The sequence below is a fragment of the Thunnus thynnus genome, chromosome 13 (genome assembly GCF_963924715.1).
Source record: "Thunnus thynnus chromosome 13, fThuThy2.1, whole genome shotgun sequence".
Lineage (NCBI taxonomy): Eukaryota > Metazoa > Chordata > Actinopteri > Scombriformes > Scombridae > Thunnus > Thunnus thynnus.
In genome coordinates this window covers 19540649-19555340 of record NC_089529.1, presented here as the reverse complement: position 1 = coordinate 19555340, position 14692 = coordinate 19540649, and the positions used below count along the sequence as shown (strand labels likewise).

At 39.5% G+C, this 14692-nt stretch overlaps 1 long non-coding RNA gene across 1 annotated transcript; it reads right to left on the bottom strand.

The window, feature by feature from the left end:
• Positions 1–11682: 11682 nt before the first annotated feature.
• Positions 11683–13439, bottom strand: LOC137195854 (uncharacterized). The gene is made up of 3 exons (XR_010931177.1): positions 12750–13439; positions 12505–12602; positions 11683–11823 (listed from the first exon to the last, which is right to left on the bottom strand). It is a non-coding gene; the product is annotated as an uncharacterized lncRNA (long non-coding RNA).
• Between the last annotated feature and the right edge of the window lie 1253 nt (positions 13440–14692).

Below are 14692 nucleotides of genomic sequence, written 5' to 3'. Positions count from 1 at the left end.
TGCTGTCAATTCCACACACTCTGCCCACCGACAAGAAAACAAGATGTTGCTGTTTAACAGCTAGACCTACAGCTGCAGGGAATGGGCTGTTGTCTGATGGCTAAACATCCACCCCATCATTCACTGTCACAGGCAACAGTGAATCAGATGCCTAACTAGTGAGCTTGTTTAACCTGGGGGAATTGATTACACGCCTTCCTTCCCCTGACATTTAGAGCTGTGTTACTAATTGTACAATAAGCAGTGTCTGCAACATTAATAACAATCTAAGCAGTACATCTGACTGCATTTGTATGTAGTGTGTGTGTGTGTGTGTGTGTGTGTGTGCAGGTATGACTTCAGTCACTTTTAGGGACACAAACCTGACTTAAGACAAGTTGATTGGGGACGACTTGTGCAATTGGGGACAATTGGGTAAGTGGTTAAGGTGAGGGTTAGGTTATATTATGGTTAGGGTAAGGGTAAGTCTCCAGGAAATTAATGTAAGTCTATGTAAATACCCCAAAAGTGACTTAAGAATGTGTGTGCACAGTACGTCAATCCATTTATCAGTGTTAGATATTGCAGATTATGCTCAAAGGATATACCAATTTGATTAATAAACCAAGACATGAAAAAAAATTAATAAGGTGCTCAGATGACCATGATCAAACACATGAAGAATTACTTCACACACAAAAAAGCATTACTGCAGGGTATACTATAGCTTAATGGAGTCAGCTATAAATGTTTTAGAGAGCATGTTTTGGAAAAGAGAACTGAGAAAAGGCTTTTTCTACGGAGCCAGGGGGTGAGCATACACCCACGTCATAGCTGAATTTTCAGTTTTAATACAATTGTTTTTCCCCACATTGTCTGTATACATTGTATCTATACGGTTACAGGAAAAAACCCACATGGGTACTAAATTAAGCAATGCTAGAGGCTCTGTGAGGCTGTACTTGATGTGAGTGAAATGCTAAAGTGAATGACAATTACATGCTAGCAGGCAATGTTTACCATGTACACCATCTTAGTTCTGCATATTAGCATGCTAACATTTGCTAATTAGCACTAAACAGAAGGTGCAGTTGAGACTGATGGTGATGCCATTAGGTGTTGTTGTTGCAGCTGAAAAGTCAGCCTGTCTAGTTAGGTGATGAAGGTAATTAAATACCAGAGACACAGTCTTTTCCCTGCAGTCCAACTGCCTTTAATAAATCAAGTATATGCATATAGTCTTCCCAAGCTCTGTAGCAAGGGAGAAGCACATTGATCAACTCACACAAACATTTTATACTTTCAGCTTCTGTCCAACACAAGTGTCAAAACAAGCACCTCATGGGTAGTCACATTTCACTGTCGGCACAACCCTGTTTCCTGCAAGATAATTAATAACAATTCCATATATGGAGTCATGCCTGTCTTATACAGTTTCCAGTTCTTGCATTTAGTTCCCCTTTTCCAACAATCATTTGTTAGAATCGGGGTCACTGTGTATCACGCACTTCAGATAACCATTTCTATTTCTTCTTTCTAATAAATGAGACATTCATTTCACCTACACAAACAAGGTGTGAGACAACTTGGTGAGACAATTTGCTTAAAACAGAACAATGTGATTACAACATATAAAGGTCAATAGGGTCAAGAGTGCATCATGTTGTTTAAAGACAAAACTGATCAGTTGAATACACTTCTACACTGCATTAATAATCATTATAATATTAATTTAATAATACAGTATTTTCTCCAACAGCACACTTCTAATTGTCTTGATTTCCTTCACAGTGTAGAGGTATTTGATCATGAGCCAAAGTATTGAACTAAGTGAAATTTTATTCTGGTGATAGAGCTAGATGAAAAGTCAAGGATCAATAAAGTTATTACAATTCATCCTGTAAGTAATGTCTGAACCAGATGAAGGTAATCCATCCAATACTTGTGGATACATTTTCACGGCAGCTCTAGATAACAGTTAGATGACCACAGATATAAAATAAAATATATAGAAATATAAGAGATTGAGTGCAACAAAGCTGTAAACTATGCTAGAGCATCGAGGTAAAGTAAATTTAAAGAGTATTCACAGAATAAAAAGCCAAAAAGTTTGGTTGGCTTCAGGAACCTGTTGAACAGACTACTGATGAGATTTAAAGAGATACCTACAGTAAAAACAGAAATAATGGTGTCAGTCACCATTTACCCAGACATCTTTGTACACACAGCTTATGAGATTTTGACTGCACAAAAACCTGTGGTAATCTTGTCATGGCGACAGCTGCTCCGTCTACCTCTCCTCCCTCCGCTGCCTCTGCTTCTTCTCAGTAATACGTGTTCTGAGTACTAGCCACCCCTGTTGTTTAAGATATGCCATTCCTCACCTACCCGCAATCTATTGCTACTGAATTTTCTGCTCCTGCTCAGCACCTAATCCAGTCACCTGCTCACCCAGCTGCACCTCACCTACAATTAGCTCCAGTCTATACAGTCTATAGCTCACAGTTAGCCTCTGCCAGATTGTCCGTGTTGTCTTGTCGCCTTACTGTTTCAGCCCTCACTCTGTTCTCTCTGTCCGTTCCTATTTATATATGGCCATCTGCTTGTCTTTTGATTCACTGCCTGTTACTGTTTTGGGTTTGTTTCCCATATCGGATTGACATTGTTTCCTTATCCTGCCTATTGACCAAGTGAAGACTTTCTTATCTCCTGAGTTCTGGGTTCAAATTCTGCAATTTTTTGTTGGAATTATTCTCTGTAGGTTGATTGTTGCACTGTATTTGTGTCAGAATGACTCTTTTGGTACTTCTATTTTTCTTTTTTTCCCCTTTTTTTGCAGTAGACAGAATGCTAATTTATTAGTTATTCAAAGCTGATGATTATCATGTCAGAGATATCTGCCTTTGTTTATTTCCATTTATCTTAAAGGATAGTGTTATTCTATATTTTTATTATTCTCAACAATTCCCAGAAAAAATCAAACCCAACAACTTGTTAGTCTGTTTCACAATCACCTGTTTGTGGCACTTAGCATGAAACCCAGTCAAGTTGCAGTTTACATCTATGTCTTTCCAGACTCATGTAATGTTTGTAGCGAAGACTCTGAAGGAATTTAATAAAAGGTATTAAGTGTATTTTGTGGCGAAATGTAAGTTATCATTATATTGACATGTATGACTGTAGTGAATAAGTCAGCCCTGGCTCTTCACCCATTCATCACAAGATCGTTTTCTCAGCTACAGTGGTAAGCAAACTACCATAGTCAAGTGCATTTGGAAAACTATTCTTATAATAAAAATAATAATAATAATGATGATAATATCTTTATTTATATAGCACAAATGTTACAAAGTGCTTCACAAGGCAATAAAAACAGAACAGAATAAAAGCAGAGACAGTAAGAATAACTATAAAGACAGAACAGGGCTGAGGTAGATCAAGAACAAAAATGTGACGAAATCAAATAAAAACAATATAATATAATCCAGTAAGAACAGATAAAAACAAATGAAACAGATCAAAACAAATATATGCACACATGAATACATATCTACACAGAAACATAAAAATATACATATAGAAGCACACGTTGAATAATGGCTAGAAAAGTGTTTTTACAGAACATTATGATGTCATCGCGAGGTTGATCTTTGACCTTATGCTATTAGACATTGGTATGAAACTGTCATAAGGCTCAGTAATTTCCTAAAATGGCTTAGCACTGTAGTTTTTAGCAAATGCTACTCAAACCGGAGTATAATGTGTATTTGTTGGGGAATATTTTTAGTCACAGATCAATACAAATTTAGTGTCCCAGTGAGTATTTACGACACCAAGGTATGTGGGATCTACTCGAAACTGCAGTACCCAAGTTCTTTGTAATGCTGGGTTCAGACCATAAGTGGAAGCGCTGCAAAGCATCAATTCTTGTGCTAGCAGGAGTCTGGCTCTTCACACTAGAAACACATTTCTCCGTGCCAGTCAACAAGTGATTCTGCTCCTTTTTTTCTGCTCTTTTCTAATCACATGTAGAGCTGATCTTTGCAGATGTACGGGCCAAGGTACAAGCTAACATGCCAATGCTAGTGGGCTAGTGCTATGCTAACAGCAAACTAAAAGATTTTAATGTTTTATACAGTAAAAACAAATCACAGCAAAGGCGTAGGCACACAAAAGTGTAACTTCTTATTACAGACTGTGCTCAGCATTGGCAAACAGAGCTGCAGACTAAGTAATAACCTTATTATTATTTTTTTTTTTTTTTTTTTTGAACACTGACCAGATGTTCTATGCTGTTCCTGTGTCTGACTTCCTTCCCGGCTTGATCTGCTCTGTGCATCCTGACAGATTTGCTTGCAGCGCACAGAGAAAATAGATCAGATGCCGAAACTATTGCTGCAGATCGCGACTTGCTGCAGGCTACTAGACTTTCCTTAATAAAAACTTTACAGAATGAGTCTGACTCACAGGCTGAGACATCATTCTTAAACATTCTTGTTCATTCATATTTTTAAACATTGAACTTGCATCCAAGTCACTGGGAAATAGATAAAATGCTGTGAAGTACACAACAAAATGCGAAAGTCTAATGGCTGTGCCCACGCTAAAAGCATTGATTGTCGAACTTATCAGCATTTCGGTGGCAGAAACAGTTGCTCACACTGATCTAATGTGCACAGTCATTCTCATGTGAGGGGAGCTTGAAAATGCCAATTTGTTAATGCTTAGGATACGTTCTGCATTTTTTGTAACCTAGTTTTCCTTTTCTTGTTTCTTATCTGCCACATTCAAGGATTATAAAAAAAAAGATTTTCCTTCCTTATTCTAACATCATGATCACCACCATCATCACAGCAACACAACCACCACCTACCTTTTTTATTTACATTACGTTAATTGGTTCTGATAATAATCAAACACCTACCCATATGCTATGTATTGTCACTGGTAACATAAAAATCCTCTTTTCAGTATACAAACAAACAATCCTCTTAATGTTTGTCCTTTTGCTGCCTTCAAGTGGCACATGAGTGTAATCTAAATTGATTGCTAAAACTCTATAGGGAGGTATATGGAAACCTACCAGCATGAATAATGCAAGTTGGGGCATGGGTTGTTTCAGCACTCTACTCATACAATTCATCCATTCCACCCTCACTCCATCCACCATCCCTTGTGACATTCCTCTGCGCAAGCTTTTCTGTATTTGTATGTAATGTATGCAGCTCCTGTGTTTGTTTCGTGTTTTTCTCTTTTTTTGCTGAATCTGTTAAGCATAGCAGGTTGCTGCCAAGCTCTTCAGGAGGAAAGAGGAAGGCACGTGGAAAAGACAAGGCTAAATGAAAGGGTTATAAAAATTAAATGAAATGAAAAATGACAGAATAACTGGAATAACACATTTGTTGTCAACCTGGGGGTACCACACACCAAATAATCAAAAGACTAAAATAGACAGTCAAAAACAAAAATTCTCTACAAATATTAATGGTACTATGAGTGAAGGGAATACATCATCCTCAAGATTGTTGCTATCAGACCTGATATTTGTTCACTGACCTCCAGTTGAGCTGGAGTTAAAGTTACTGCATCAGACAGTAGAAGAGTTAAAGAGAGTGAATTAATTTACCATGAAGAAGTTATGGTTACACCCCACCGAATATACTGTATGACATCCATAGTAGAATCACCATATAATGAGGGGGGTCCTTTATTGTTCTTTATTGATACCTCTGGTATCAAAAAAGAAAATGTGGCAGACTGCAATGCACACTGCTATTGGGCTGAAAGCAACATATCACAAAAATAAAAAATTCTACATATCATCTATTTAATCAGACTGCTGAAAGCTGTACTAATAATAGTTATGAACCCACAGAGGATTGTCACCCAACTCTGCACTTCACTTGAGCTTTATGAGGCGTCTTGGTGTCTTTTTTGTTTTTGTTTTTTTACACTGTTTTGGTTCACTCTCGCCACTCTACACTACCCTGTTTCCAACTGCAGCAGGAACCTGTTTACAGTAAAAGAAAAAGCCCTGGTAAACCCACTGTAGGCAACCTGCCCAGCATCAAATGGCACACAGACAAAGTTAGTAACTAACTGGTGAGTCAGATATTTCCCAGGAGTTGGTGAAGACCAAAGCAAGGCTAAAAGGAGAGTGAACACTGGACTCACATTCATTGGATGGCCTGAGTTGAAATGGCATGTTTGGCATTGCAATTATGTAAGGTTATAATATGTCAATGTTGTGTTTACAAATTGTTCCACTGCCCCCATGTGGACCAAAAGATCAGAATCAAATACTACTTTAAGCTTGTAGGTTTCATCAACACAAGTTTTCATTATTCATACTTGTGCTGCATGGATGATTAATACATTTCTGCTTAGCAAATTTAGATGACTGAAATGACCTGCATCCAGTCTCCTCCTCTGAGATTGCCAGATTGTTCTTGTGTAACTACTGTTTTACATTCTCTTAACAGCAGAGTCAGTGCAGTGGTTATATAAAGTTGATGCTGCTAACAGGAAAGATATGGTTAACTTGTAATCTCATTTTAAAGCGTCTCAGCGTGTTCAAATGTTCGGATGTCTAAACTGCCTGTTGTTTTCTTCCATCCTGACTTCAACTTTAGACATGAAGTTACTAAATATGCAATGAAGCCTTTTTGTAGGGCATTACACCATAAGTCAACTGCTATCCTTCAATATATTTCAAATTCAATTCAGGCTAATTTTTAATGACATTGTCCTGGAACAGGAGTTCTGAGATGAGTGTAGGGTGACAGACCGATATATCATCTAAATATTGTTATAGACTGGCTTTCCTCATACATTATATTCACTCTAGCTGACTCCATTACAGCACCAAGTCAAATCCTCGTGCACCCTGCTTGAGTTTGTCTCTGCTTTGTCCATTACATAACCCAAACTGCTACTTTCCTGGAGGCTACATTAACATACCAGTTTATGAGAAAAAATGACTGGCGACTAGTGGGGGATTAAGATTTGTGAATATGTGTATGTACATGAGGGACAGAAAGAGAATGTACATCCTCACTAGAGACATCCTAAGTGTACAAGTATGTCCATGTCTGTGCTATATGCTAGCAGGCTTAATATAGACTGTGGATAAGCAGGGGACACTTTTTCATTGCAAGATAGGACTTCCGGTAACTAAAACTTTTAATGACTTATTAAAAGAGTTCTCCAGTGTTCATCTTTATTTTGAGCTTCTCTTTGAGCTGCACAACATCCAAACCAACTACAGCTCTTGGATACACGTTACATTAATATCTTAAACTGTACTTGTCCACTTAATACTTTATCACCCAAGATTTTGTCTGGGGACTAAGGTCAACCCCCGTTTTCTCATTAGCTTGTTATGAGTTTTAAATATAATGTGAAGATTATATGAATAGTGTGACAGTTCATTTTACAATAGAAGTAATACAAAAAAGTTGGAATGTCTTCATAAATTTGCACATTTTAATTGAGTTTAACACATTTCTTTTTATATATTTCTCCAAGATTGGGATATGGTGCAGTCTGTGAATCTTCACACATTGCTTTTCGCTCCCATTGGTTACTATGCAACCATTATCAAGCAGGAGATAATTTAGAGATAATCTGAGTACTGACAAAGACTGCAGTGATCAACCCCTCTGTGTAAAGCCTGGGTTGGCAAAAAGGGTGCATGAGCAGTGACAAAGAGATAATAGTGTCACTTTAGCCTTTCAAGAAAATTAAGTTGCTTTCATTATTTTCAAAGATTAATTATGTCATCCATCCATCGATGGGTATCATTAACAGTACAATGAGCTTATTAAGGTGATGTTTTCCTCATTATTGCCATTATATACTGGACAAACAACCCAGACTCACATCAAAATGTGTAATAGCTACATTGGTCCACAGTGCAAAACATATTAGTTCACAATAAAAATTGGTGGGATGAAGGATGTCTGGTTTCCTCACTAAGTCTGATGCCACCGAGACCTGGTCCAGGATAAGCAGCGGAAAAGGGATGGATGAATGGATAATATATCCTACAGGCCTTTAGTTTTCAGTGAAATCTTGATGCATTTATATCATACATCCCATCAATGATATCTTCTGCTGAACTGTTAAGTGAATGAGAGGTGGAAATCACTGGGAACTAAATGAGGGGCTCTGAATTTCACAGGCCCTCTCCAACGATCAATAAGCTCCTCTTGACCTTTATGTGCATCAATAATGGTATTTCTGCCTTTTGGAGGAGGATAAGAACTTTAGTTCATCCTCAGACAGGAGTATTTCTTCCCCTGTGAAAAATGTTGGCTTAAGATTCAAGTGCTGAGGAGCTCAAACAAGAGCAAATATTGAGACTTAAATGGCGGTGGAAAAAAGAGAATTGCTGGGAAAAGACAGAATGAAGAAAGAAACCAACTAATGCCTCTACATGCCTACATATTTTGTATTCTCCTTTGACTGGTGCATGAATCAAGGCTTGCCAAGCTACCTGCCTTGGGTTGAATGTCTAACATGACTTTGGTATTCAGTGTGTGTGTCCGTCTTTGTATGTTCACCTCTGAGTCATGCAGAATGAACCCGCAGCAGTGCTAGGTACATGACCTTCCCTCCAACATCAGCACCGCTGCTGGCTCTCCACATGGTAACTTGTTAATGTCAGAGTACTCTCTTCTATCTATCTCTGTCTCTCTCTCTCTCTCTGTCTCTTCCTGTCACATACACAGAGGTGATAAATTTGACCCCTAGGTCTTACACACTCATATCCTATCCCTTTTCACCCTCAAAGGCTTGGGACTTTGGCTCTGACACCCCGGAACGAGTGACCTTTTATGGGTATGTAATGAACACCAGCCACAGCCTCCTCATTCCATGTCTGGCTCCAGGCCTAAATGGCATGTAATGTAGTTTTCTACATGCTATATGACTCTGTAAAGTCAGTTATTGTCACATAGTTAAAACCTTTGAACATCTCATTAGACAACATGTGCTACCTGTAGTGGCTTGACTTTAACTGTCAATTTAAGGGAGGTTAGGGGGGGGTTTTGGGATAAGGCCTTGCAACAGTCCAGGTTTTGCACTTGGACATCAGAACTGCTTACATGACAAATACTGGAGAGGACCTAATGTCCTCTGGGCCAGTCACGCTTGAAGGCTTGCATACTTAGTTGGGTGACTCATCTAAAGTGAGCTAGAGCCCTATGCTATTTCTAAATGGGTTTCTGCTCTGTGACATTGGTAACAGAGGGCTAAAACAGATGGTTTAAGACAAACCTCTTTGCAGTTCCTTATTTTAATGGTCCCTGTGGTAAAATCAAGTATATACACTATGTTATCACCTGTTCATGTCACTGCTTTTAATGTGAGGCCTTCAACAGAGAGCAGTGGTGGGTGGTAGAAGAATATATTGTGGATGTCCCGCTCTGCTGTAATGGCTAATAGGGCACTGTTAGACACATCCCTCAGTGACATCTTTCCATTATCCTCATCCTTGTGCCTTATCTATTTTCTAAATAAAGTACACAGGGTGGTTCTATCCCAGCACCAAAATAAGTGGCAGACCAAGAGCCAGTTGTGCAAGAGGAAATGGAAGAAAGGAAAATGCTTCTAAGCCAGCTGCTGTCCTAAAAAGTGGTTACATTTATAGGAAAGGGGAGCAGATCAAAGATACTGAAACCATTATGCACACATGTGGCCTCTTCTTTTCATGACACTCCAGTGGGTCAGGTGGTAATGACTCCCCTTTCACATTAGAGGGTGTTTACTGGGCCAAACCTGACAAAGGAATGGGATGATCAAAGAAGTTGCGTGGCACTGGATTTGTGCATTTGGATGAGGAGTGGGTTTATTTGTTTGGCCATGTGTGTGGGTGTGAGTGTGAATATAACCCCCACCCAGATGTATTTCTGAACAAGAATAAATGAACCTGGGATGTATTCAATGTTTTTTTTTTTTGTTTTGTTAATTTTTGTTTTTTTTTTCAGGCCATGCTGAAATTTGTAGCCCCCGGGAGATAGCAGTTGGGACAACAGTAAATAATATAATAGTAAACAAAGCACAACAAACTTTGGAGTGTCCTTTTGGCTTAGAATATACGTACTACAAAATATCATACACTTGCAACACCATGGCTAAAAATGTTTTTTGCCCTTTTCCCTGTTTCTCTTTTGGATTTCACTCTCTACTGCATGTTATCAAAAAAGTATGATTACATCAAACATCAAATCTGATACTATATATTGTTATTTTGACTCAAAATGATGGACCAGTAATAAGAATTGTGTTGCCTAACGTCATTATTTTGTCATTTAAGTTTAAAAAAGGTCTTTCCTTCCTGCTTTAGCTGAGAAAACCTACATATACATTGGATGAAGTAGGTTTTATGCATTAGGTAATTAGGGTTCAGATACAAATAACATCTTATGTAATACTTGTATTTGATTCCTAGAAAAACATCCATGTCTCATGTCTATACTTCAAGTATACAGTATATTCTCTACTTGCAGGCACACACATGCACAAACACAATGTAAAGCAGCTTTCAAGCTCTTGCATTAGTTACACAGAGAAAATGTGCCTTTTAATTAAGGATTCAAGGCCACTGTGGAGGCCTCTATAGACCTGCATTGTGTATCCGTGTGTGTGTGTGTGTGTGTGTGTGTGTGTGTGTGTGTGTGTGTGTGTGTGTGTGTGTGTTTGTGTGAATGGTTGTGCAGGTCTTCTGTGTAAATACATGCAAATAGACTTGTCTTCATCTGTTTTTTCTCATCTCATCTCTACTCATCAACATAGTCCACAGGAACACAAAGATAACAACATGAGCAACAGCCTTTGGGTGCTGCTGCCGAAAATATTCCATCGCATAATCATTCCCTGACATCGCAACATGACTCATATCACAGCTAACAAGCTAACACCAAAATAGCAGCAACAGCAGGACACATCTGTACAATTCAAAAAAGAAGTTGCAAATGACAACCTGTCAACTCCAATAGAGGAGGTCAACCACAGACACAACCAATATTACAAAAAAAAGATGACAATGGGCTCTTCAGAATCTCATGTATATTACCATAAATATCAATTTTTGCTCACCCTGTCAACCGTATCATAAGTGTCAAAAGTGACCTTCCATGATGATAAAATGCATCTTGTAAACTGAGGTGCAGTTCTCAAATCTCACCACTAGGAGGTGCACTTGTATGAAGCAAAACTTAATCTCCACTTCTAATATCCACAGCTCTGAAGTTCTTTCACTGTCACTATTTCTAGTAAAGCACTTATAAACCAGCTATGACAAACAATCTAAAGTATTTCTCATGAAGCAACATATTGTCTAGCCAGAAATATTTCCAGAGTTGAGACCTGGGTTTATACAATAACTTCCCCTTAAGCAGGCCAGAGTAGATTGAACTTTTATTTCCCCTAGATCCTTGATTTTGTGAAGTAACTGATGCTTGGCTGTGTATCTGTTCATAAAAGCAGTAATCAGCTTATGAAAACAACGACAAATCTATGTCCATAAATTTCAAAACCTCAGAGAGGTCTAATCCATGCCATCAGCCCTCAAACAAAACGATCACTGCCTTTGAGCTCTCAAAATCCACAAGTCGATGCGAGTGATCAGAAAAAACGACCTGCATTGGGAGGGGTTTCCCCGATGGTTTGGGAGGGTATTTCCCCTGGTAGCCAATACTTTTGTGCACAGCAGGGAACATTAATCCAAAACGGTCACTCATTGTCAAAGCAGAGGTGATAATGGCCTACTTACCATATTGACTTCTGATACCATGTCTATGCTGGCTATGTCTATATTCATTCCCACTCCAACCGGTGGACCTGGGACAGATCAAAACAACGGTAAGCAATAGAAATACAGTACATCAGGTGCAGCCTGTATTAACCATTTACATATATTTTTTTCAAGAAACGGTCATTAATGTGTGCGTGATGGAAACACAGATTAACACTTATGAATTTAGCTGTTGTCAGCCGGATAATAGTTTGCAGTGTTCATTTCGGGTGGGATTAGATGCACTGAGCTGCGGTGAAAGTGCTGGTAATTCCCCTAAAAGTTGTTGACATTAAATCATCTAGCTTCTGTCGCACTGAACACCTGAATTGGAGCATGGATATAAACAACAATGGGTACCTATTTGTTAAAATTCCAACAGACATGCGTTGGGAGTAGACGGCCACCTTTCCACTGTAGTGGTTTTTCATTCAAATAAATGAACTGGTGTATCTTATCGTCCACGTTCATCCTTGAACCACATCACTCATGTGTTCTCCCATTATATCGGTACTGTTGGTTGTTTTTACACATTGACTCGACTGTATCATATGAAATATCACAGCTGTGGCACCTGCAGAAGCCGATAAGAATTCTCGGTTTTACTTTTCGAAATTGCAAACCTAGTTGAGTTATCGGTGATTATCCTCGTAAATGTAACACTACTATTATACAGGCTGACAAGGCGCAAACTCGAACAGAGTTGGTGATAATAGCAATTCATTTACCTCCGAAATCTGGCCTCAATCGTATATCATAACCTTTCAACAGTCTATCCACCGTTTCTTTAACCAAAGACATATTACTAGGGTCATTGACACCGGCACTGTGGAAGAAAAAAGAGAGAGGAGCACAGTACATTTAAATACGAGACATTCTTGGACCACAAAGTGTCCAAGTATTTTCCATGCCGTCTGTAACACAGTCACACTTAGTAAAAATGAGTGGAGCATCCTCCGACCCGTTTACTTACCTTTGGGCGCACACCACGACCACTACGAGGGGGAACAACCAGACGCAAAAACACCTCATTCTTCTTATTCTGAACACTGCCATACTTTTATTTAGTCTTTTTTTTTCTTTTAGTGAAGACAGTCGAGATCCAACTTATTCTTGCCAGTGCAGTAATTCCAATGCCGGGCGCATGCGTATTCCCGACCACAACATCAAGAGGCAGCGCTGCTGCTGCTGATGGTAGTGGCAGAGGTAGTACCCAGCCACGGAGGAAATTTAAAGGAGAATCAAGAGTACGAGTTACTCAGGGGCATACGGGGGTCTCCCGGTGTGACTGTTTGAGAAGCGGCAACTATAACAGGAAAGTCAGTGGTTCGAATCCACGGGAGTTTTATGAGGGTGGGCTTGCCTCTCTCTCCGTTCGCTCTTCAGACTCCCGTCAACAACTATGTAGTTACCCCTGAGCAAGGCACTTAACCCCGCTGCTCCGGGGCTCCAGCGGAAGTCTAGACTGGACAGCCCCCAGTGTAAATGTGCGTAACTTCTTCAGCGTGACAACAGGACTGGAGAGAGCTATCAGCTTTACTGTAGTCGATTCAATAGCCTGGGTTTTCAAGTTGACAACCAACTCAAACTTCCACTTTATAATTATGTGACAGCGCATGTGAGATAATGAAACCAATGAAGAGCGCGTTTCAATTGATATGCTATATCTGCATTCATTTTCTGCTTATTGAAAAGTATTGATCAATATTGTGTAGTAGCGCTTGACAGCTCAAGGCCAGGGAATAGAACAGACTCAACCTGTGCTCACTCCTTCAAAAACACAAACACAACTCTGTTCATGGAGACTGTCCATGGTGCTGAATTTAGTGCATTCAGTCAACCCCCTCTCCCTGACTCTGACCATTGTGCTGAATGTGCTCCCCTCTGACCCTATCTTTCTCGCCACACGCAGGAGGGGGGTGGGTTCCGTGCTATAAATGAATCCTTGCACCAACAGTTGCTCACGCATCGATCTCCACGCAATTGGGCCTTTGACGAAAATGAGAAGCGTGGCTTTATACTCTGAGAGGCGCGGTGCCAATGCAGTGCCTCAGGGTTGGAAGCGGGATACATGGAGCAGCGCAGTATGCACTGAAGCCTACACTCAGCACATCTCTCGCAGCCATGCACGCTTGTGGCTCCACGCACTGGTAAGCAGGATGTGCGCCACTGTGTAAAGTCGGACACGAATCGTCATGGATATGGTGGGATCAGAGGCGGATGCTAGAGCATTGAGCCCTGTATAGGAGTCCTACAGTAGCTCTACTGCCTGAAAGAGGAGGGGAGCCAAAGTGATCATATCAGGAAAAAGCTGAATTTACTGTACTTTCATTTAGTGGCCATAAATGTGAATCTACTCATGTTGAGATTTTTTCGATCCGTACTTAAGGCAAATTTCACATTTAAATCCATTGGAATTCACTCTATAGTTGAAAATTAAAATTCTGGTACCCAATTTGACCTGGCATTGTAATTGAAATTCAGTGTAAACTGTGAAGAATTTAAAAGTCAAATTAAACACAGGTTAAAATTGGATAATAATTGCTGGTATATTTTCAGTCCCATTGTACAAATAGGCAGTTTATCTGCACTGCCACCATGTTTTGCATTGGTTGTGTAATCTACCAGGAGGGGCTGAGAGAGTATCAAACTCAAAATTGTTGTCGTTCATACACGCACAGATTTTAGTGATTGCTGAAAAGCAAGTCAATCTATTTAAGTAATGCATAAGTTTGGTTTTGTGGCAAATCTAGGAGATGATCACTATCAATCTAGGGTTTACCTATCATGACCTCTTTGAGCATGCATTTTGTATGTCACTAATATTCATTAGAGGGTGAACAGATGGTAGAACCATAGAGTGCATTGCCAATCACAATACTGTGAGTATAAAGCACTGAATTGTATTGTAACCCT